This window comes from Manis javanica, chromosome 5 (assembly GCF_040802235.1).
Source record: "Manis javanica isolate MJ-LG chromosome 5, MJ_LKY, whole genome shotgun sequence".
Classification (NCBI taxonomy): domain Eukaryota; kingdom Metazoa; phylum Chordata; class Mammalia; order Pholidota; family Manidae; genus Manis; species Manis javanica.
This window is the reverse complement of record NC_133160.1, coordinates 21,508,435-21,534,498: the sequence shown is the minus strand read 5'-3', so window position 1 is coordinate 21,534,498 and position 26,064 is coordinate 21,508,435. Positions and strand designations below refer to the sequence as shown.

Here is a 26,064-nt window from a genome sequence, read left to right as displayed (position 1 = left end):
CCCCAAGAGCCTCTAGAAAGAATGCAACCTGCCAACACCTTGATTTAGCCCAGTAAGACCTACTTCAGACTTCTGCCCTTCAGAACTACAAGATATTAAATCTGTGTTGTGTAAGCCACCAAGTTTGTGGTAATCTGTTAGCAGCAACAGGAAATTACCACACATTCCCATTTAGCCCCCATGGATCAGCAGTGCCAACTCTGGCATAAGTTTCTATGTATGTATGGGTCTGTGCTGATAAATTTCTACCCTGTTCCATTGGCCTTTTTACCTATTCCCAGGCCAAAACCACACTGGCTTAATTAGTATAGCTGTATAATAATTCTTGTCTTCCTCTATTGTTCTTCAAAATTGTCTTGGCTATTCTTGGCAGTTTGTTCTTCCATAGGAATGTTAGAATTAGCTTGTTAATCCCAGGGTAGCATATAGCCTCATGCCTGGCTTATGGCAGCCACAATACTCTGAATGCTAGCTTGATCCCATCTCCCTTTTTATCTCCTTTGCCATTCACCCTCTTTAGATAACCTGTTTCTTTAGTTTCTTGTTCATCTTTCCTGTACTTCTGGCCTATAAAGGAGCAAACGTGTATTTTCTTTTATCTTCGTTCTTGCAGAGAGAGCACAGCCCACTGTAGGGACTCTTGTACCCAGTTGTGTGGACATGCCGTGGTTTATTCAACCATTCTTTTATGTGTGGGTATTTATTTGTAATGGTCTTCCATTTTCAGAAATTTTATTGTTTTCAAAACTGCCCTGTCACTTTTGCTAGTCTCTTGTTCTCTGCTTGTGAAATATTTCAAACAGTTGTTTTACATTTCTAATATTTGAAAATTCTAACATCTGAAGCCCTTAAGAGGTCTAATTCCCCATTGTGTTGTTTTTTTTCTGACAATTTTGTCCTGGTAAATTGTTTTCTTATATTTTTTGTAATTTACGATTGTGAGTCCAGATTTGGTTATCTAAATCTATGGGAACTGTGAGGCCTAATTTGGGACTATTTCAAGCCAATCTCTTAGCTTTGAGTTTTCTGGACTAAGCAGATAATATTGATTTAAGTCTTAAGTCAATGTAAGTGCAAAACTCTAATAATAAGTTCTCAGGAATGATTTTTTTTCTATTTCCTTCAAATGGAATTAAGGCTGAAACAGACCACTTATCTGACAGGCTTTCTTCCCAGTGGATGGGCTTCCCCTTGCCACCTTTCACTGAGAACAAAGCCCTTCCTGAGTGGTGCTTCATGCAAGGGTCTTGACTGTGGTGCCTGTCTTGTATAAGCTATTAGAACCTAAGGCTCAGGGTCCAGGTGTGGACAAAACCTCTCAAGACAACCTGAGCTTCAGGGCTTGTCTTCCACCTGGGATTCCTGCTGCCCCTGCATCTTGTGCCCATTGTGAATTCCCTTTATTATGAGCTTAGCATACATTTAAAAGGTTATCTAGCAAGATGTATCAGGAAGTTATTTCAGACCATCTAATCTGTGCTATTACTAGGAGCACAGGGTCAAAATGACACCTACTATCTATGTGCTAGGATTCTTAGATTTTGGTAGAACAGTGCGACAATTGTGTCTTAGTCAGAATCCGTATATTTAAACCAGATGAAAGCACAGCATCTGTTCTGGGGCTGGGAGCGAAGGGGCAGAGCAACCAACTAATTCTGGCTCCCTGAGATGCCTTTAAGGACACTTCAGGGCCCAGCTGAGTGCTGTATAAAAACCATAGCAGTGCAAGGACTTGTACAAAGGCATCTGATGGCAGGCCATTAGGAAGCTTGCGGTTCAGAGAAGGGCGTTTCCTGGAACTATATTCCCCATTCTATGGGCCTAGAACTATGAAGGAGTAGAAGACTTAAGCTTTACATTCTGGTTCTACCATGAGCAAACTTTGTAACCCTGAGGCTCTTAACTTCCTGCCTAAGATTTCCCATCTGAAAAATGAAAAAGCTGTACTCTGATCCCTGAGGTTCCTTCCAGATCCTTCATTCTGTAGGATTCATGTACATTACCTTTGCTGGAGTGGGAGGCATGCCAGATGACCACACTCACCTTTACCACATTTACTCTGGCCAGGAGTTTGACGACTGGTTCTGTGGGACCTTCTGGGGAATCAGGGGCTCAGAGAACGACACTACCTCTGATGCAGGGTAAATTAAGGAGCCCTGGAGTCAGGGAGCCAGAAAGAGAGCTTTCCTCCTGCATCCCCACCTGTGCTCCCTTTCTTTCCCCAAACCTACCTTGAACTTGCCCACAAGGGGTCTAGGCCCTTCTTCCTCTCCATCTCCATCCTGGCTCCCATGCCCTTGGTACAGAGAAACACATTCAGCCAGTCTTCAAAGTGGTTAAATTCTTCCTCCAGGGAGCTGATGTAGATCTGAAAGGGGAGGCCTTCAGTGACAGCCCAATGTCCAAAATCCAAGCAGAATCCCCTCTCCCCACCACCGATTGCTTTTTTCTGGGACATGGAGTCTTTGACTTCAGGCTCACCCTGGTCTTGGGCCTCCCCATCCACAGACATGAGGTTGTTCCCACCTGCGAATAGCAAAAATGCCCTTTGCAAAATACCATTTGACCCAGGAATTCCACTTCTAGGAATTTACCCTAAGAATGCAGCAGCCCAGTTTGAAAAAGACAGATGCACCCCTATGTCTATCGCAGCACTATTTACAATAGCCAAGAAATGGAAGCAACCTAAGTGTCCATCAGTAGATGAATGGATAAAGAAGATGTGGTACATATACACAATGGCATATTATTCAGCCATAAGAAAACAAATCCTACCATTTGTAACAACATGGATGGAGCTAGAGGGTATTATGCTCAGTGAAATAAGCCAGGCAGAGAAAGACAAACATCAAATGATTTCACTCATACGTGGAGTATAAGAACAAAGAAAAAACTGAAGGAACAAAACAGCAGCAGAATCACAGAACCCAAGAATGGACTGACAGTTACCAAAGGGAAAGAGACTGGGGAGAATGGGAGGAAAGGGAGGGATAAGGGTGGGGAAAAAGAAAGGGGGCATTACGATTAGCATGTATAATGTGGTTGGGGGGCATAGGGAGGGCTGTGCAACACAGAGAAGACAAGTAGTGATTCTACAACATCTTACTATGCTGATGGACAGTGACTGTAATGCGGTTTGTGGGGGGGGGGCTTGGTGAAGGGGGGACCCTAGTAAACATAATGTTCTTCATGTAATTGTAGATTAATGATAACAACAAAAAAATGCCTTTTGCAAACACTGGTATGGGGGCAGGGAGGGAGACAGACAGAGCAAGAGCAAGAGCAAGCCAAACCTCCTAACTGAATTCCCAGAATCATCCATTTCATCCTCATCAAAGTCTGCCTGAAATGAAAGGGCATGTCAGAGGTTCTCCCCTACACTTCACATCCTTAATCTACCCCTTTGCCAGGTTGGGAGTTGGGAAACTTTAGCTCAAATTCCAGCTGTGTAATCCACTTGCATTTTCAAAGCTCCAGTTTATTATCTAGTCCTGTGCTAAGACAGGAACCAACAGCTACATGTGAGCACTTGAAATGGGCTAGTCCAATTGAGATGTTCTGTGAGTGTAAAATACACATCAGGTTTGAAAAGACAGTATAAAATAAAAATGTAAAATATCTCATTAATTTTCATAATGGCTACTAATGAAATGGCATTTCAGATATATTACATTAAATAAAATAATAATTAAGACCCCTTTTACCTGTTTCACTTTTTTAAAAAATGTGGTTACTGCAAAGATTAAAATTACATACGTGACTTGCATGATATTTCTGTGGGACAACACAGCTCTAGATAACAGATCAATAATCTCCAGCTTCTGGGATGGTTGTGAAGATGAGGAGAGATGATGGTAATGAAGAGCTCTGACCAACTACAGAGCTCCACATCTGATAAAATCCTTGCCATTTACCCTCCTCTGCCTTCAGCCCCGACCGGGGGCACCCCCCTGCCCCCACCTGCCCGTGGAACTCCTGCAATCATGCATAGTACTTGGACCACCAGTCAAGCTCTTCAGGATCTGGGATATCCTCCAGTGCAGGGCCTTGATTCAGGAGGCCTCCCGGGGAGAGCTTCTTCAGAAGAGCCTGAGGAAGACAGGACTCAGGGCCCCTAACGCAGCGCCACCCTAAGTCCTGCCAGTCCCTTCTCCTCCCATCTCCCATACCCCATCACCTTTAGGAGCCATCTGGGCATCCCCACCCCAGCCAGGAAAGGTTTCATGGACTTCTGTCCTGGGAGAAGGGAAATGACACCAGGAGGCAGTGAGGCAAGTAGAAGTTAGAGTCCATGCCCCACTGGAGGATTCCCTGGGGCCATCCCTGCCAGGAACCAGAGGGGCTCTGTCTGGCAGCCCCTAAGGCAAAGGCCCCTTACTTTGAGGTCCCTTGGGCCCGTCCTCCTCTTCTCCTTCCTCCTCAGGGGGATCCTCATGACCCTGGAGTGTGAATCGCAGCAAGTAGGGGACAATGTGGGAACCCATTAGCACTGTGCGGCCAAAGGCCCAGCACTCAATCACCAGGGATCCTGAGTGGGGGCTGCAGGAAAGGCTGCTCTGGCAAGTCCTGGGGATGGGGAGAAACTGTGTCTCTGAAGACCTGGGGAGGAGGGAAAGGCAGCAGAGAAAGATGGAAAACAGTGCAGCTAAATCTGCATTCGAAGCCCAGCTGTGCTACAGCCTCCCTGTGTCATGTCCAGTAAGTCACTGAGCCTGTTTCCCAGGAAAAGAAGGGACACAATTGTGGATTTTAAAGACTGTTGTAAATAACAAATGACATAATAGAGACAAAAGTACTTTGAAGCCTACAAAGTGTTATCAGAAACATGAGATTATTATTTTTATTATTATCTGAAGGACCAATGCTCATCTTGTTAATATAGATTTAGAACCATAAAAATATATATGGACACATGGATTAAAGATGGCGGCGTGAGAGGAGAGACAGAGGCTTCCTCCTAAAACTGGAAACAATTAGAAAATACAGTTGGCGCAACTAATCCTGAGAGAGCAACAGGAAAGAGGACGGCGTCAGACTGCACACACCTGGAGAAAAGAGCAGACCTCACCGAACAGGGTAACGTACCAGAGCTGTGGCCTGGCGGGACCCAAGCCCTTCCCCCACCCCAGCTCACTGGCAGGAGGAAGAGTAACTGAGCAGGGAGGGCGTGGAGGCCTGGGACTGCTGAATACCTGGCTCTGGAGATCTGCTCTGGGAGCACAAACCTACATTTCATGGTGCTTTCATCATACTTTTCTGATTACAGGGTTGGAAAGCTGGGACAAGCGGAGTTCCTGGGGAGACTGGGATGCTAGCCACTTGTGGAAAGCAGGGATCCATATCCAGCTGCTCTGGGACAAAAGCTTATATCTGTGCCCGGCCCACTGGCTCAGGCAGTGGAGACAGGCACAGCAGCCGGGGGGGGGGGGGCGGCGGGGAACAGCTCTTTGCTACCCCCAGGCACCAATACCACTCCCCTGCAACCCCCAACATTGCTTTAGAGGCTGAGCAGCTCCAGATTAGAGCTTCTGGAAACTAGAGGGTGCCATATACAAACATGAAATGCCAAAGAAGCCTGGTCCAGGGTAAAATTATTAATACAACTCCTGAGAAAGATTTAAATGATATGGACCTTGTGACTCTTCCTGAAAAATATATATGCTCTTCAAGGGAAACAAAAGCAAAAATGAACAAATGGGATTACATCAAACTAAAAAGTTTCTGTACAGCAAAGGGCACCATTAGTAGAACAAAAAGGCATCCTACAGTATGGGAGAATATACATATCCAATAAGGAGTTAACATCCAAAATACATAAAGAGCTCACATGCTTCAACACCCAAAAAGTAAATAACCCGATTAAAAAATGGGCAGAGGATATGAAGAGACAGTTCTCCAAAGTAATTCAGATGGCCAACAGGCACATGAAAAGATGCTCTACATCACTAATTATCAGGGAAATGAAAATTAAAACCACAGTGAGATACCACCTCATACCAGTTAGGATGGCCAACATTGAAAAGACTAGGAACAAATGCTGGCAAGGATGCGGAGAAAGGGGAAACCTCTTACACTGCTGGTGGGTTTGTAAATTAGTTCAACCATTGTGGAAAGCAATATGGAGGTTCCTTAAAAAGCTAAAACTAGAAATACCAGTTGACACAGTCATTCCACTTCTAGGAATTTACCCAAAGGAAACAAGATTCCTGGTTCAAAAAGACATATGCACCCTTATGTTCATCACAGCACTATTTACAATAGCCAAGGAATGGAAGCAACCTAAGTGTCCATCAACAGATGAATGGATAAAGAAGATGTGGTACATATGCACAATGGAATATTATTCAGCCATAAGAAGAACACATCTTACCATTTGCAACAACTTGGATGGAGCTGGAGGATATTATGCTCAGTGAAATAAGCCAGGCAGGGAAAGACAAGTACCAAATGATTTCCCTCATTTGTGGAGTATAACAACAAAGCAAAACTGAAGCAACAAAACAGCAGCAGACTTACAGACTCCAAGAAGGGACCAGCGGTTACCAAAAGGGAGGAATGGGGAAGGGTGGGTGGGGAGGGAGGGAGAAGGGGAATAAGGGGCATTATGATTAGCATACATAAAGTAGGAGGGTCATGAGGAAGGCAGTATAGCATGGAGAAGACAAGTAGTGACTATAGCATCCTAACTACACTCAAGGACAGTGACTGCAATGGGGTGTGATAGGGGGACTTAATAATATGGGTGAATCTTGTAACCACAATGTTGTTCATGTGAAATCTTTGTATGATTGTATATCAATGATATCTTAATAAAAATAAATAAATAAAAATTCAAACACACACACACACACATATATATATGCCCTTTAACACAGGAATTCTGTATCAATGGATCCTAAAAGGGGAAAACCAGTAACTATATTACTGTATTGCTGGGTTTTATATATATGTGACAATTACAGCACAAAGGAGAGAGGCAGGAACGGAGCTATAATGGAGAAAAGTTCATCTACTTTACTGGAACTAAATTAGTATTGATCTTAAGTAGACAGTGAAAAATCAGTATGCATATTACAATCCCTAGAGCAACAACTAAATAAAAATCAACAAAGGAACTAAAGTAGTACACTAATAAATATCCAATACAAAAGATAAAGGAGGAACAAAAAATATATGAGACATAGAAAACAGCAATATGGCAGATGTAAATCCATCCATATCAATAATGGCATCAAATGTGACTTGAAGTATATTAAACACTTCAATCAAAAGACAGATACTGGCAACTGGATTTAAAAAAGTGTAACTACATGTTGTCTAAAAGACACTCTTTAGAAATTCACATATAGGTGCAAAAGAAAAGAATGGGGAAAGGTATGTCATGCAAACAGTAACCACAGAGCTGGAGTCACTATCAGACAAAATAGGCTTTAAGAAAAAAACCTACTAGAGACAAGAGGGATATTTTATAATGATAAACAGATCAATTCACAGGAAGCAAGACAATTATAAACATATATGCATCTAACAACCAAATCTCAGAATACAAGAGTAAAAAATGACAAAAGGGAGAAACAAACAATTCAGCAATAGTAGTTGGAGATTTCAGTATCATACTCTCAAAAAGGGATAGAACTACTAGAGAGAAAATCACCAGGGAGGCTTCTTTTTTTAAGGCTTGAATCACACTATCACAACTTGATCTGACATCGCCAGAACACTCCACCCAACAACAGAATGCTCATTCTTTTAAAGTGCACAATGGGGAAAGAAATACGTTGTCCTCATCTTGCATTTTGAGATGGGAAATGAGAGGAAACACTCCTTGGAAGTTCAACGAGAAAACCACTTTCAGTTTCATCATCTTACAGCACAATTAAGTTTTCAAACTGGAAACTCCTGCATGTGAAACAAGATCATGAAAGTGTTGGGAGTTTTTGTTTTTGCCCCCATACTGGCTGGTACCCCTAGGCTTTGCCCCAGTCACCCCCTTGACGCGGTCCAGCCGTGCCTAGTCGAGCAGGTCCTGAAGTGCGGAAGGGGGGCGAAGAAAATAAAGACAGAAAGAACTGGGAGGGCTGACGCTCCCACGCGTCGCCAGCAAAACTTTAATGAAGGTCCAGGGTTTATATAATGCAGTGGGGTTACATGATTCCAGGACATAGCATTATCCAATAGACAATCAAGCACAGTATTGACGTGGTAGCCGGGAAAGGTAGGCACAGCAGGGTTCCAGTTAGTTGCTCATGAAATGGGTAAACAGAATGTTCTTTGTTCTCCATTCCCACCATATCGGCAAGTGGGGGAAGGGCATAGCCAGAAGCAGGAGTGGTGTTTCCACAAATCTTCAAGGTCTCCCTATTTTCAGAGTGAGGAGGACAAGGTATGTTTTTGTGGGCAGATAACTTCCAAGGACTGCACCAGCTGTTCTCAAGCTTGTGCTTTCCCATGCTGCGTTCAGACATGGGGGAAGGGACATAGCCCTGGCTCCCAACATCTCCCCCTTTTTTCTTTAATAAAACAACCAGCCTAACTCAGATTGGGTCAAGGTATGTGCCTGTCTTAGGTTGTATGGTTGAAGTAAATCCTTACGCGTCATGGGGCTATAGTTCTCTGTCGACCACTCCCTGTTTTAGGTTGGTATTTACAATTCAACCATACCTTACCCGTCATTGGCTACCATACTTGACTTTAGAACTTATGATTTTCAAGTGGGGGGAGGCCGTCTGCAATTTCAAATAACGCAGGTCTCAAAGCTTGTTGGATGAGTTTCTACATGCTGTGAGGGACACAAGGCCCTAGTAACAGCAACAGAAGTCATAAAATGCTTAGGGTTAAGAGAGGTGTGACAGCGTGCCAGAGACTATTCAGGGGTTCTTTGCACATGTCTTTTATCTGATTTAATATACCAGATGCAGTTTTAGCTGCAAATAAGATGATTTAAATGGTTTTGTGGTGACTAGGGATATAACTTCCCCTTTTTTGTTTTTTCCAATTGAGCTTTAAGGGTGCCATGGGCATGTTCCACAATACCTTGGCCTTGTGGATTATATGGTATCCCAGTTTTGTGGGAAATATGCATTACATAGCTGAGGTCGAACATGTCAAAAGACAGACATAACTTGAATATATATATATAGGTTTTGATAAACTACTAGTTAAATTGCATACACACATTAACAGAATAGGAATACAGATACATAACAAAGGCAGACTTACAATTACTAGTTATATCTAATAAAATTAAGAAAACTAGTTAGATAGCTTAGGCATTTGTAAAAACTTATTGACAATATGAGGGATATCATCTAATTGATTTTGGGTAGTTTGAGAAATTGAAACAGCACATTCTTGGAAATTGTTCACATCTTACATGCTCTTTTAACAGCAGACAGTCTACAGCAGCGCGATTCTGAAACACCACAGCTCTCAATTCTCTTAGTTCTTGGTTGAGTTCAGATAATACAGAAGCAGTCAAATTTGTTTTGCTATATGCACAGGCCAGCTTAGATATCTCTTTCTGCATTCCAATGACAAGTCTAGGGACTGGCAGGAGGAATGCAGCTGCAACTGCAACAGCGGCAGGATCTCAAAGTTTCAAGTTTTCATGACAATCAGATGGCAGAGCTCGGAGAAGCTTCTTGTGCTTATATTCAGGTGGTCTATTAGAGCAGGAAGAATGTGTCCCACCTCACAAACACCTTGAAAGTGTGAAGAAAAGGGTTGATATGTTTTGTTATTACACAAAAATACTCAACCATTTGGAAGTCTATATCTAGAAGACTATTTTACAATGATTGCACAATTGCAGTAAGAGGCTACATGAGTACAATTAATACATACACAATCAGTAATTATAGTAATACTAACAGGTAGATTTAATTGGGCATCAGGAGCAAGCACTTTAGGGGGAAGAGTGATGTTTATGCCTGAGATAGTAAACACCATAGGAGAAAGTCTTATGCCTATTAAATTCTTCTTCAACAGTTCACTGATAGAGCAATTTCTTGCTACACAAAAAGATAACTTGTGCAACTTTTGGCTCACGAGTTGTTGTAACTACAAGTTAGGTGAGGAAAAATTATTTTCTGGAATGAGTGATATATTTAAATACACCTAATTACTCTTATACAATATGACAGTTCTTTTTTTGAAATTTTTCACAAGTATAACTGCCAATATCTTCTCGGGACAAAACTGCTTTATAAATATCACAATGATCACCATTTCTAACAGACCAATCAGCAATATCATTCTACCTAAGTTTTCCTCTATCATGTGTCAATACATTTCTTCTGTAGTATGTACATACATAAGTGCCATTATTGGAAATAAAAAAAAAATACTATTATTTAGTGGGCTTCAGTGTTCCATGTTTGACATGCAGACTTTTGTTGAGGTTTTTTGATGGTCACCTTCTGGAATGACTCCTCCAGAGGATGTTGATGTTGGAAGTTCTCCTTCATATCGTATCTGAATTCATTTTCTGGGCGGCCAGATCAAGCATTGATCCTCTGTAAAAACACAAGCAAACCCCTTGCCCCACACCTTGATATGATCTTTATGCCATAGTGAAGAACTCATTGGAGACTACCACACAGGAAGTGTTGTTGTTTCAGAAAAGTAAATATTATCAGAAAAATGTACCTCTACCACTGACCATCTATCACCCTCCAGAAGATCAAAATTAAGGATATGTAAAGCATGCACCAATCGTCAACTTGCAACTAATTTTATCATATCAGGGAGTAATCCCCCCTCTTTGTATTAATAAATAATGTTTAAGAATAAGGTGACAATATTCAATGAGAACTTGACTTGTAGAATTGTATGAAATGCCTGTGTTATGAGTGATGTTATATAGCTGAAAAAATGTATGTAACACAGAGGAGAGGTAAACTGGAGCGTTGTCAGTCAGCTTAAGAGATAAAGCTTAAAACACTTTATCAGCAACACTTGAAACAAGAAGCTACAAAATAATTTTTTAGTTTATTTAATTTTAAGTAACTAGTACTCAATTTGCTGAAATCTAGTTCTTTACTAGTTTAGTAGTAATTAAACAGTGATTATAAACAAGAAAAGATTTACAAATGACAATGGTTAAAGATTTGATGAGAACTTACTGTAAGATAGTTGATATATGGAAGTTTGGATATTTCTGTAACATAAAACACTCAGTAATAAAATCGAGCATTATTCCTTTTGACAGCACTTTTTAGGTAAGTATATACCAGGTAAATAAGCCAAATTAGTCAAATACTTTCTTTGATGAGGAGAAGAAATTCTACTGATATGTTCCAAGGGCCCTCTGGAAAATATCAGAGTTAATTGAGGTAAAAATACCTTTTTAAATTTTGGTTTTGGGAAGCTGTTCAAAAGTTTTTAAGGCACTTCCCTAAATAGAATTATAGTTATTAAATAACACTTATTATTTAACTAGAATGATAATAAGAAAGTTTAAAAGCAAATGCAGGTTACATAGTTGTTAACACTTAACTTAGTCTTTTTAATATTAAGATCTTATTTTCTTAGATACTCAGACAATTCATTAAGACTTTAAGCATAAGAAACTGTTTTAATAAAACAATTAGAGAACCCTTTGTAATCTTTCAATATTAAGAGCAGAATAACAGTTAAAGAATACTTTGTCTTTCCAACTGAAAACAAAAGTCCAATTTTGCTGTGTTCTTGATATTAAGACTCACTTGCTTTAATTTCACATAGCATGATTATATCTGTAAGAATATAGTAATTTATTCTTCATTTGCCCCATGGTCCCAAGCACACAAGCCGGTGAGAATTATGCCTGGGCTTGACTGGGTTTATCCCGCCTTATCTCTAAACATCCCGACCCTCCCCCCCCAAGAAGCAACAGGCTGAGCTGATCTGCCACAACAAAAGGCACCACACTGCTGTCTCTCTCTGTCTCTCTGTCTCCCTTTAAATAAATAGCTGTATTTTAGAACAATTAACCTTCTTTTACTCTCAACAAAATGAATTTCCATTCTTTATACTTTCTCTTATTAAAACACACATCTTTAACATACCAAAATATTTTCCTTATTATATTAAGTAGTTTTCATTAGAACTAAAACCATTTGGTACCTTAACCTTCAGTGAACACTGAAAAACAGGCCACTGTAAACTGTTACACCAGCATTCTTCAGATTGATACATCTATGAACATATTTTATCATTTTTGGAAATGTGCCTTACAGCACAATTTCTCATTAAGTACAAAATATGTCTATATAACTTAGCAAACTTTAAGAATTTTGGTTACCACAAAAATTCGCAGGCTGTTTGCAGATATATACATTGTTATAGATTAATACAGTATTATTATTAAAAAGTTTATTTGCTACAGTTGTTTACTTATTTTTAGCAACCATGCTAAATTACTTATAAAACTTTCACCACACATCAAAGTCAAGCCTTTCTTTAAGCATTTTCTTGAAATATTTAATAGGTAACATTAACTTAAATGACTTTAAGTAAACTATGGCTGCTAATAACTAAAAGGACATGTCCATCTCAGTTAAGCTTAAATTAGCATTAATGCATAATGCATAATACTTTTTTATTAGATTTTCTGGAAGTTTTAGAATGCCCAATTTTCACAAGCGCTTGTTTTTAAATCAATTTTATTAATACCTTCCAGAGGTAGAAAATATTTGTTACACACTTAGACACACAAACATATAGACCGAGACATAATGACTACAGTTACCAACACTTTTCATATAAATACATATATACAGACAAACTGACATAAAGATTTGAGTTTCTAATACTCAATGGTCTTCTTCTTAGTTTATTTGATTAAAAGTACTTCAGTTTTCAAGAATACACTCTAAAGGCAAGCAGTTTACATAACTGGGTTAAGGTTTAGATGGCCCCAGACTAACAGGGCCGATGAAGGCTCTGAACTGATAGGGACCGTGTGTGTCCAGGGGGCTGGAAATGAAATGCAAGTACAATTCTAGCTCCAGTCATTTAAAGCCAGGCTGTATTGCAGAAGATAAATTTCTTCTATCTCAGGGAGTTTAGTTTAAGACTTCTCAATTCTCAAAGATAATGATGAACTTAATAAGAAGAATAGATATCCACTAAAAGAATTTAGAGAACTAGCTCCATATTGTAGTAGTTCATGGAACTTTTGACTATTTTCTTCCCTGTGGCAGAATATATTTAGCTGCATAACATTATATTGCATACTTCTTTTAGGGGCCAAGCCTCTCTAATCAGAGAGTTTGTACTGGGGCCAGGTTTGTGTGCAGAAGATAAGATACTTCTTTTTAGAGTTTAGGGATCGAACTGCTCTCAGTTAGTTTTCCTAGTTTTTTCTGCCTGAGCTTTAGTCATTCCTCAAGAGGCCCCTGCCTGTCTGATAAATGCAGGGACTGTGTGACTTTTCGCTACTAGAGCCCTGATCTGAGTCACAAGCTTGTTTGGCTTCCCTGGGGCTGCTGAGGAGGAAATGCTTAGCTCCAGGATGACTGCCTCTAAGGAAAGCAGTTAATAGAATGGAGCTATTTTCATGTTGATCTGAGGGTTCAGCTTAATTACAGGCTCTATTTACATTACACAGGAGGAAGTAATGCAGGCCTAAGAGGACTGCTTTGAATGGGGAGCAAGGTGAAAAAGCAATCTTTAAGGTCAATGATAGCCATATTCCAGTCTTTTGGAATCATAGCCGGAAAAGGGAGGCCTTGTTGTAAAGGTCCCATAGGTTTAAGAACTGCATTAATTTGCCTTAAGTCATGTAAGAGTCTCTAATAAAGGTCCACAGGCCAAATGTGTCCACCGGAACCTTTTTTGGACCATGGGTAGAATAATAAGATTGAAGTCCCTTTCCTACCTCATTCCACAATTCTATGTCTACTGTCCCTTCTTCCGGGAACTAAGGGCACACTTTCTCAATAAAATCTAAAAATCTTTCTAATTGGGGTTTCCCTACTTTAATTCCTCTGGCGGCTAACAACCTCTTTAGCCCGCAAACATATAACTGTTTGCTCTCCACCTGTCCCGTATTGGACTCCCAGAAAAATTCACTTACCACCTCCACGTTTCTTGTGCCTCTTCTCTCATGCGTCTTCTCTGGTTACCCTGGCCAGGGCTTTCTCTTCTCTATTGGCCTCGTGGTGGCCCTCACCTTCTCCCTCTCCTTCAGGTCCCTGTTCGGGCACCACTTGACGCGGTCCAGCCGTGCGGAAGGGGGGCGAAGAAAATAAAGACAGAAAGAACTTGGAGGGCTGACGCTCCCACGCGTCACCAGCAAAACTTTAATGAAGGTCCAGGGTTTATATAATGCAGTGGGGTTACATGATTCCAGGACATAGCATTATCCAATAGACAATCAAGCACAGTACTGACAGTCAGCGGTAGCCAGGCAAAGGTGGGCACAGCAGGGTTCCAGTTAGTTGCTCATGGAATGGGTAAACAGAATGTTCTTTGTTCTCCATTCCCACCACATCGGCAAGTGGGGGAAGGGCATAGCCAGAAGCAGGGGCAGTGTTTCCACACATCTTCAAGGTCTCCCTATTTTCAGAGTGAGGAGGACAAGGTATGTTTCTGTGGGCAGATAACTTCCAAGGACTGCACCAGCTGTTCTCAAGCTTGTGCTTTCCCATGCTGCTTTCAGACATGGGGGAAGGGACATAGCCCCGGCTCCCAACACCCCCTCACACAGGCTCAGCACTTTTCAGTTTACAAATCCCTTTCACCAAGATCCTTTCTCTCACTGGCTCCTCATAGCACTCCTGCAAGGCGGTATTTGGTGTAGTTCCTTCAACCTTTCTTTTTCTACCTGTTACTCCCTTTAACAAAAAACAAAAAACAAAAAAACACTAAAGTTCAAATATGAGGAGTGACTTGACAAGCACCCAACTGTCATTGCCAGAATTTGACTCCAAAGTCCATAGTACAGTAATTACAAATTTCACAAAGAATGCATTTTTTTTCTTGCTCCTGGTGTCTCAGAGACTAGATAGATTCCTTGAGACTCATACTACATGACACATGGCTAATCCACTCATTCAAGAGTCAAGAAAGTACCACCAGTTTGTGGATTAATCCAGGGATCAGCAAACCAGAGCCTACAAGCCAAATCTGGCTCACTGCCCATTTTTGTAAGTAAAATTTTATTGGAACATAGTTATATTCATTTATTTGTTGTTATTGCTGTTCTCATGCTACAATGGCAGAGTTGAGCTGTATGGCCCACAAAGCCTAAAATACTATCTGGCCCTTTATAGAAAGTTTGTTGAAACGATTAAAGATGGCGGCATGAGAGGCGAGACAGAGGCTTCCTCCTAAAACCTCATATAATACGAAAATATAATTAATACAACTAATCTTGAAAGAGCAACAGGAAAGAGGACTGCACCAGACTGCATACACCTGGAGAAAAGAGCAGACCTCACTGAACACGGTAACATACCAAAGCTGTGGCCTGGCAGGACCCAAGCCCTTCCCCCACCCCAGCTCACCGGCAAGAGGAAGAGAAATGGAGCAGGGAGGGAGTGGAGGCCTGGGACTGCTGAATACTTAACTCTGGAGATCTGCTCTGGGAACAAAAACCTACATTTCATGGTGCTTTCATGATGCTCTCGTGATTATGGGACTGGAAAGCTAAGACAGGCAGAATTTTTGGAGAGACTGAGATTCCAGCCACTTGTGGAAAGCAGGGAACCATATTGGCTGCTCTGGGACAAAAAAAAGGTGGGTAGTCTGAGAGACTTCCTAACAAGGAAGCCCTTAGCAAGAGGGCAGCTAAAGGGGCAAGGACTGCACAGAGCTTACTGTTCAGGAAGAAGGACAGGTAGACAAAATTGTCTGGGTGCACTCTGCCCAGCAGGTTGGGAGCTTTCATGATCTTCAGGTGCTCCAGCTCCCTGGCTGGCTACACAGCTCCAAGGACACCCTCCATGATACACAGCCTACTGCGCCTTTCTCCCAGCCAGCCATTTAAATTTGAAGGAGGGATTAAACAATTTCCAGAGAAGCAAAATCTGAGAGAATTTACCTCCCACAAACCATCTCCACAGTGTATTTTGGAGGGACTGCTATAGATGGAAGTGTTCCTAAGCTTTAAGAGCTGTCACCAGAGGCAATAAAACCACAGTAAAGAAAGTAGAACAAGGGAAACAAAAGCAAAGATAAACAAGTGGGACTATATCAAGCTGAAAAGCTTCTGTGTGGCAAAGGACATAAATAGAACAAAAAGACATCCTACAGTATGGGAGAATATGTTCCTGAATGATATATCTGATAAAGGATTGACATCCAAAATATACAAAGAGCTCATGTACCTCAACAAACCAAAAGCAATTAAGCCAATAAAAAAATGGGCAGAGGATATGAACACACTTCTCCAAAGAAGAAATTCAGATGGCCAACAGACACATGAAAAGATGCTCCACATTGCTAATCATCAGATAAATGCAAATTAAAACCACAATGAGATATCACCTCACACCTGTAAGGATCACCACCATCGAAAAGACAAACAACAACAAATGTTGGAGAGGATGTGGAGAAAGTGGAACCCTCCTACACTGCTGGTGGAAATGTAAATTAGTTCAACCATTGTAGAAAGCAGTAAGGAGGTTCCTCAAAATACTAAAAATAGAAATACCATTTGACACAGGAATTCCACTCCTAGGAATTTATCCTAAGAATGCAGCAGCCCAGTTTGAAAAAGACAGATGCACCCCTATGTTTATTGCAGTACTATTTACAATAGCCAAGAAATGGAAGCAACCTAAGTGTCCATCAGTAGATGAATGGATAAAGAAGATGTGGTACATATACACAATGGAATATTATTCAGCCATAAGAAGAAAACAAATCCTACCATTTGCAACAACATGGATGGAGCTAGAGGGTATTATGCTCAGTGAAATAAGCCAGGCAGAGAAAGACAAGCATCAAATGATTTCACTCATATGTGAAGTATAAGAACAAAGAAAAAACTGAAGGAACAAAACAGCAGCAGACTCACAGAACCCAAGAATGGACTGACAGTTACCAAAGGGAAAGGGACTGGAGAGGATGGGTGGGAAGGGAGGGACAAGGGGGAAAAAGGGGCATTACGATTAGCAGACATACTGTTGGGGGTGGGGGACATGGGGAGCACTGTACAACATAGAGAAGACAAGTAGTGATTCTACAGCATCTTACTACACTGATGGACAGTGACTGTAATGGGGTATATGGGGTGGACATGATGATGGGGGGAGTCTAGCAACCATAATATCGCTCATGTAACTGTAGATTAATGATACCAAATTTTTTAAAATTAAAAATTAAAAAAAAGAAAATAAAAGAAAGCAGAACACCTAATTACTAAGCAAATGCAAACTTAAATTAACTATCCCCAAAGTCAATCAAGGGATAGATAAAGAGTACAGAATATGATACCTAATATATAAAGAATGGAGGAGGAAGAAAAAGGAGGAGAAAAAGAAAAGCACCTTAAGATTGCGCTTGTAATAGCATATTAAGTGAGTTAAGTTAGACACTTAGATAGTAAGGAACTTCACCTTGAACCTTTGGTAACCACGAATCTAAAGCCTGCAATGGCAATAAGTACATATCTACCGATAATCACCCTAAATGTACATGGACTGAATGCACCAATCAAAAGACATAGAGTTGCTGAATGGATAAAAATACAAGATCCATCTATATGCTGCCTGCAACAGACTCGCTTTAAACCCAAAGACATACACAGACTAAAAGTGCAGGGATGGAAAAAGACATTCCATGAAACTAATAGGGAGAAAAAAGCAGGGGTGGCAGTACTTGTATCAAATAAAGTAGACTTCAAAACAAAGAAAGTCACAAGAGACAAAGAAGAACATTACATAATGATAAAAGGGTCAATCCAACAAGAAGATATAACTGTTATAAATATCTATATGCCCAACACAGGAGCATCTACATATGTGAAACAAATACTAACTGAATTAAAAGGGGAAGTAGAATGCAATGCACTCATTCTAGGAGACTTCAACACTCCACTCACTGTGAAGGACAACACTGTGAAGATCAACCAGACAGACAAAAAGTAAGGAGACAGAGGCACTGAACAACACACTAGAACAGATGGACCTAACAGACATATACAGAACTCTACACCCAAAAGCAGCAGGATACACATTCTTCTCATGTGCACATGGAACATTTCCAACAATAGATCATATACTAGGCCACAAAAAGAGCTCAGTAAATTCAAAAAGGTTGAAATTGTAACAACCAGTTTCTCAGACCACAAAGGTATGAAACTAGAAATAAATTACGCAAAGAAAATGAAAAATCCCACAAACACATGGGGGCTTCACAACATACTCCTAAATAACCAATGGATCAATGATGAAATAAAAACAGAGATCAAGTAATATATATGGAAGCAAATGACAATACTTCAACACTGCAAAATCTGTGGGATGCAGCCAAGGCCATGCTAAGAGGTAAGTATATTGCAATACAGGCCTACCTCAAAAAAGAACAATCCCATATGAGCAGTCTAAACTCACAATTAATGAAACTAGAAAAAGAAGAACAAATGAGGCCCAAAGTCAGTAGAAGGAGGGTCCTAATAGAGTAGAGCAGAAATAAATAAAATCAAGAAGAATAAAACAATAGAAAGAATCAATGAAAGCAAGAGCTGTTTCTTTGAGAAAATAAACAAAATAGATAAACCCCTAGCCAGACTTATCAAGAAAAAAAGAGAGTGTACACAGATAAACAGAATCAGAAGTGAGAAAGGAAAAATCACTACAGACACCACAGAAATACAAAGAATTATTAGAAAATACTATGAAAAATTATATGCTAACAAACTGGATAACCTAGAAGAAATGGACAACTTTATAGAAAAATACAACCTTCCAAGGCTGACAGAGGAAGAAGCAGAAAATCTGAACAGACCAATTACCAGCAACGAAATCGACCTGGTAATCAAAAACCTGCCTAAGAACAAAACTCCTGGACTAGATGGTTTCACTGCTAAATTTTATCAAACATTTAATGAAGACCTAATACCCATCCTCCTTAAAGTTTTCAAAAGAGTAGGAGAAGAGGAAATACTTCCAACCTCATTCTATGAGGCAAGCATTACTCTAATACCAAAACCAGGCAAAGACACCGCACACACAAAAAATTACAGACCAATATCCCTGATGAACATAGATGCAAAAATATTCAACAAAATATTAGCAAACCGAATTCAAAAATACATAAAAAATATCATCCATCATGATCAAGCAGGATTTATTCCAGGGATGCAAGAATGGTACAACATTCGAAAATCCATCAACATCATCCACCACATAAACAAAAAGGACAAAAACCACATGATCATCTCCATACATGCTAAAAAAGCATTTGAAAAAATTCAACATCCACTCATGATAAAAACTCTCAACAAAATGGGTATAGAGGGCAAGTACCTCAACATAATAAAGGCCATATGTGACAAACCCACAGCCAACATTATATTTAACAGTCAGAAACTGAAAGCTTCTCCCCTAAGATCGGGAACAAGGATGCCCACTCTCCCCACTTTTATTCAGCATAGTACTGGAGGTCCTAGCCACAGCAAATTGACAACACAAAGAAAAAAAAACACATCCAGATTGGCAAGGAAAAAGTTAAACTGTCCCTGTTTGCAGATGACATGATATTGTACATAAAAAATCCTAAAGAATCCACTCTAAAACTACTGGATCTAATATCTGAATTCAGCAAAGTTGCAGGATACAAAATTAATACACAGAAATCTGTGGCATTCCTATACACTAACAATGAACTAGCAGATAAATCAGGAAAACAATTCCATTCACAGTTGCATCAAAAAGAATAAAATACCTAGGAATAAATCAAGGAAATCAAAGACTCTGAAAACTACAAGACACTCATGAGAGAAATTAAAGAAGATACCAATAAATAGAAACACATCCCGTGCTCATGGATAGGAAGAATTAATATTGTCAAAATGGCCATCCTGCCTAAAGCAATCTACAGATTCAATGCAATTTCTATCAAAAGACCAACAGCATTCTTCAATGAACTAGAACAAATAGTTCTAAAATTCATATGGAACCACAAAAAACCCTGAATAGTCAAAGCAATCCTGAGAAGAAACAATGAAGCTGAGGGGATTATGCTCCCCAACTTCAAGCTCTCCTACAAAGCCACAGTAATCAAGACAATTTGGTACTGGCACCAGAACAGATCCGTAAACCAATGGAACAGACTAGAGAGACCTGATATAAACCCAACCATATATGGTCCATTAATAAATGATAAAGGAGCCATGGATGTACAATGGGAAATGACAGCCTCTTCAACAGCTGGTGTTGGCTAAATTGGACAGTTACATGCAAGAGAATGAAACTGGATTATTGTTTAACCCCATACATAAAAGTAAACTCGAAATGGATCAAAGACCTGAATGTAAGTCATGAAACCATAAAACTCTTACAAGACAAAATAGGCAAAAATCTCCTGAATATAGGCATGAGCAACCTCTTCCTGAACACAACTCTTAGAGCAAGGGAAACAAAAGCAAAAATGAACCCATGGAACTACGTCAAACTAAAAAGTTTCTGTATGGTAAAGGACACCATCAATAGAATAAAAAGGCATCCTACAGTATGGGAGAATATAGTTGTAAATGACATATCTGACAAGGGATTAACATCCAAAATATATAAAGAAATTACATGCCTCAACACCCAAATTAAAACCACAATGAGATACCACCTCACACCAGTAAGGATGGCTACCATCCAAAAGACAAACAACAACAAATGCTGGCAAGGATGTGGAGAAAGGGGAACCCTCCTACACTGCTGGTGGGAATGTAAGCTAGTTCAACCATTGTGGAAAGCAGTATGGAGGTTCCTCACAAAACTAAAAATAGAGATACCATTTGATCCAGGAATCCCACTGCTTGGAATTTACCCAAAGAATACAACTTCTCAGATTCAAAAAGACATATGCACCCCTGTGTTTATCACAGCACTTTTTACAATAGCCAAGATATGGAAGCAACCTAAGTGTCCATCAGTAGATGAACAGATAAAGAAGATGTGGTACATATACACAATGGAATACTATTCAGCCATAATAAATAAACAAATCCTACCATTTACAATAACATGGATGGAGCTGGAGGACATTATGCTCAGTGAAATAAGGCAGGCGGAGAAAGACAAGTGCCAAATGATTTTCCTCATTTGTGGAGTATAACAATGAAGCAAAACTGAAGGTACAAAATAGCAGCAGACTCAGAGACTCCAAGAAGGAACTACTGGTTACCAAAGGAAAGGGGTGTGGGAGGGTGGGTGGGGAGGAATGCAGAAGGGGATGGAGGGGTATTATGTTTAGTACACATGGTGTGTGGGATCACCAGGAGAACACAGTGTAGCACAGAAAAGGCAAATATTGGATATGTGGCCTCTTGCTGTACTGATGGACAGAGACTGCAATGGGGTATGGGTGGGGACTTGATAATATGGGTAAATGTAGTAACCACATTGTTTTTTCATGTGAAATCTTCATAAAAGTGTGTATCAATAATATCTTAATGAAAATTTAAAAAAAAAGAAAAGAACATTTGTTGACCCCTGGATTAATCTAAGACAGCCAGCCAGGAATTCACCATCCCATTGCCCTCTTTCACCTCTCAACCCAACACACCTTGTCCCTAGCCCTGCCCCCATGACTGTCAGATGCCTGATGAGCTAGGTGAAATTTGGACTCTTGCAGTAACTGGCCAGGACTTCTGACTCCACATGTTGCCTGGCACCTCCAGCACAACCCGGGGCTGCTCCACCTCAAACAGATGGCCCCTCAGACCTAGACCAGCACCTGGGATCAGGAAGGGGAGATCAAGGGCACTGACAGAGGGGCACTCTGGTGTGGGAGGAGGCAGATGTGGGTGCCCAGTGCTACCTCAATGAGGAACTCCCTGAGCACTGGGCGTGCATTAGGTGGCAGGAACCGGCATCCAGAGAGGGTCTCAACCAGGGGTGTCAGGTCCTGGGGCTACACATCACTGGGCATTGAGGGCTGCTGGGGGCAAGATGTCAGAGGTCAAAGAGGAATCAAGCCAAAGGAGGGAAAGCCTGAGCTTGGGGAAGGGATGTGGAGAGCTACTGGTGAAATATAAATACTGAGGAACTGGGCACAGCTGAATTGGCAGGAGGGGTTGTCTCAGGAAACAGCTGTGTACAGGAAGGGAAGGTGGATGTCTGAGGTATGAGGACCAACCCACAGACTGCGGTCTCTGGGCTGGAGGTGTGGCAAGGTGAGCCAAAGGAATATCTACCGCTAAAATTCCCTGAAGTCGGGAGGTCCAGTGATGACAGATCTGCAGCCTGTATTCTCTGGGGCTAGGGACTTGGAGGGGTAACCCTGGGACATGCCCACGCTCCATATTCTCTGGGGCTGGATGACCTGATGTACTGACAAGAGGGGACCATGGCCTGTGCAGCTAGGCCAGGGTGCTCTGACCTCCAGCTGACCACTACAGTCCAATTCAATGAGTTCAAAGGTGGAGATGAGCTTTGCCGCTGCCCGGGGCCCCTTCCTCGGGGGATTAAGCACAGCTCAGGGTGTCGGTAAGGGTCCTCCACCAGCTTTACCCTTTGGGTGGCCAGCACCCTGCTCAGGAGCATGGGGGGCCCCTGTAGGAAGCAGGGCAGGGAAGACAAAAGGAGAAGCTTAAGAGCCAGGGGAGGGGGTCATCAAGACACATAGTAGGGGTGCTCAGCAGAGGAAATCCAAGTGGGTTCCAGGCCACACTCACAAACTTGTGGTCAAAGACATTTATGGTCACCATTGGAGGTGCCTCCTGCAGGTGCTCCCTCCTGCCATTCATGGTTAGCTGCTCAAACACCAAGAGCTCATCCCACAGGAGGCTCAGAGTCTGTTCCAGAACCTTGGGCAGCCAAACAGGAAAGGAAGCAATGACATGACACACATCTCAGGTAGCACCCCAGCCCTAAAGCAATACGTCAAATAATTGTTTGTCACAAAGGGAAAGAGCATGTGATGAAGATGAAAACAGCCTCGGGTTGGTGTTGGAGCCTGCCCTCCTGACCCGGGACTCTCTGCACTGTAATCTGCCAGCATCAGAGCTGGTCCTAAAGTCAACCCAAGAAAACGGTTCTTCACCCTGAAGACCCTCCAGTTCTACATGATCCCTTAATGAGGGCAGACCATCCTGTATTCTGTCCTGGAAATCCAGGTCAGGAAGAGATTCAGGGCCAGAGAGAAAGCTCAACCCCCACCACACCTGATCTGCCAGCACATCTTCCACTCAAATCGCAGCCCAGCCCTCACCCAGGTGGTCTGGCACTGGGTAGAGATGAGGACTCAAGCAAAGGGATCCAAGAACCCAGTGTCATCTGCTGCCAACACGCCTCAGGGCTCATACAAATGAACCCGGTGCTGGAAGTAGCTGAAGTCTGGAGGGGTGGGTTGGAGGAGATGTTTGTTCAGGGGACTCCTGGGGCCCCTGACCCCAGACCCTTCCAGCCTCACACCTTGGTGCGCCCCCCTCCCCTGTACTCACCTTTCCGGTAGAGGTGGTGGGGCAGCCCACCCAAGGGCTCAGGCAGCAGGTCAGGCGGGAGCTCTGGGGTGCAGGCTTTGGCTTGCTTGCCTGGACCCAGCCACAGAAGAGCTCCACTTTGGCACTGCCCTGGGGGTCTGTAGGGGGAAGAAAGCATTTCAGGGCCCTGCTCTTATTACCCCAGCTAGACCAACAGCTCTGCTGTCCCAGGGCATGCCGCTTCTCCCTGTATTGCTAGACCACACCCCAGCTCCCTAATTCAGAGGGCACTCCCTGTGCCTCACCTGTACACCCCACTTCATGTCTTCTACCTTAATCCAATGCCCCACTACCTTTATACTCCCATTCCCCATCTCTCCTGCCCCAACACTGTCACTTCTTGTACCGTAAACCCTATGCCCCAAAACTACACTCTGAGCCCTGCCCATCCATACCCCACACTCACCCCCTCACTCCTCTCATCCCCAACACACAGAGACTCCTTGTCCCTTATCCCAATGGTAACAGCTCTCCACCATTTGGGACCCCTGATGGTGTGTATTCCAGGGACACCTTATATAGGAATATTTTGTCCCCAAACCAGTTGTCCTTAGAAGGAACTGATTAATCACTCTCCCATCTTCAATACCACGCCCATCATGAGAGCCTAGTCAGCAAAAGGGCCAGAGCAGGCCCAGAGCCGACCAAATTTGGTGTTTCTCTTACATCAAAGCTGACCTTGGTAAAGGCATAATCGGCTTTTGGCTTTTGGAAAATTTAAAAGAGTTTGGGTGCATTTTTTAAATAAAAAAATTGTTAAAAAATTAAAAATTAAAATAAAACATTTTTAATTAAAAATTTTAATGAAATAATTTTTAATACAATTAACTTAAAATATTTTTATTATAAAAAAAGTTTGGGGACCGCCCCGTTGGAACCACAGGGCTCCACCCCATGGCCCCCAGCCTATGAGCCTCACACTGGGGGATTCATATGCACATGAAAGGCCCAAATGACTGTGCTTGGCCATTCCTGCAGTTTGACCAAAGTGCACTCAAACAGTACAGGCCCAAACCAAGTACAAGATTTCCAATGACTGCCTGCCATCTCAAAAACAAACAAACCTGCTTTACTCCAAAACCTGAGAGTCATCCTTCACTGCTCTTTCTTTGACTCACATTCCACATCAGTCCATCAACATATTATTTAGGGTCTACCTTCAAAACATATTCAGAATCGGACCACTTTTCTCCTTTCTCAGGACCACCCTGGTCCAAGCCACCATCACTTCTCACCTAGAATTACTGCAACACCCTTCTAGCTGCTCTCACTACCGCTCCTACCCCACTCCTAAAAAATATTCTCAACACAGCATCCAGAGAGAGCTTTTTAGTGCTTTCCCACCATTTCACTCCTCTCCCGAATGGCCTAAAAGGCCCCACATGATCTGGCTCCCTCTGGCTCCTGGTCCTCATCAAATATTACTCTCCCTTCATACACAAGCCCATAGTCACACTGGCCTCTTTGCTCCTCCATGAACACACCAAGCCCACTGCCGCCTCACCTTTGTACTTGCTGCTCCCTCTGCTAGAATGCTTGGCCCCTAGATCCCAGCATGGCTCACACCTCTTCTTCATTCAGGTCTCTCACCAACCTTCCCTGGCCAAAGCTATAAACAGTGAAATATGATAAAGGCAAATCTGTTATTGAAATTACCTTGCCAAAGAATAAAATCATTTCAGTAAAGTGAAAATAGAAACAGTTTAATTGTACTATATAGAAAACCAAGCAAGGAATTAAATTGGATTAAAGGGGATTGCTCTTTTGGAGATGTAGAGAATGTAGACAGGAAGAGAGCCTTACAAAGAAGTCCTGAGACATATAACATGAATATTTGGGACATTTAAAGGTCAAGAAGAGAGGGGCCAGCAAAAGAGTTGAGAAGGAATGGCTGGTGAAGGAAGCAGAGGGAAAACCTGGGGCATGGAAGTCAATCCCAGAGTGTTTCATGAAGGAAGGTAGGTCAATTGTGCCCACTGACACTGAAAGGTTGAGTAAGATGAGGACAGAAAAGCTACCTCCTATGACCAGGTCCTTAGCTGAGTCCTCTTCCATCCTACCTCTAAATGCTGGAGCTCTCCAGGTCCAATTTCTCCTTTCTCTGCTCCCTAGATAATCTTATCCAGTTCCACTTACGTATTGATGACTCTCAATTTTTCATTTCTAGCCTAGAACTCTCCCCAGAACTCAACTTCATATTAGCTAACTGCCTAGCAGACATGCCCACTTTTAAGTCTAACAGACATCTATTTCAAAGATAACAAGTCCAGAAATGAGCTTAGGATATTCCCTTTGCTCCAATCAGAACTCTTGTTTCCCAAAGCTCAATAAATAGCACCATCTACACATCTGTGCCCGCCCAAATCTTGGGAGTCATTCATGACTCTGCACATTTTCCTCATCCCCTGTAGCCATCCATTAGCAAGTCCTTAGGG

General features: G+C 41.8%; 1 long non-coding RNA gene and 1 pseudogene across 1 annotated transcript; both read right to left on the bottom strand.

Moving 5' to 3' along the window:
* LOC108392343 (fer-1-like protein 4) overlaps positions 1 to 26,064 on the bottom strand; it is a 45,523-nt pseudogene that overhangs the window by 9,899 nt on the left and 9,560 nt on the right.
* Positions 8,071 to 11,117, bottom strand: LOC140849473 (uncharacterized). The gene is made up of 2 exons (XR_012131375.1): positions 10,416 to 11,117; positions 8,071 to 9,701 (listed from the first exon to the last, which is right to left on the bottom strand). It is a non-coding gene; the product is annotated as an uncharacterized lncRNA (long non-coding RNA).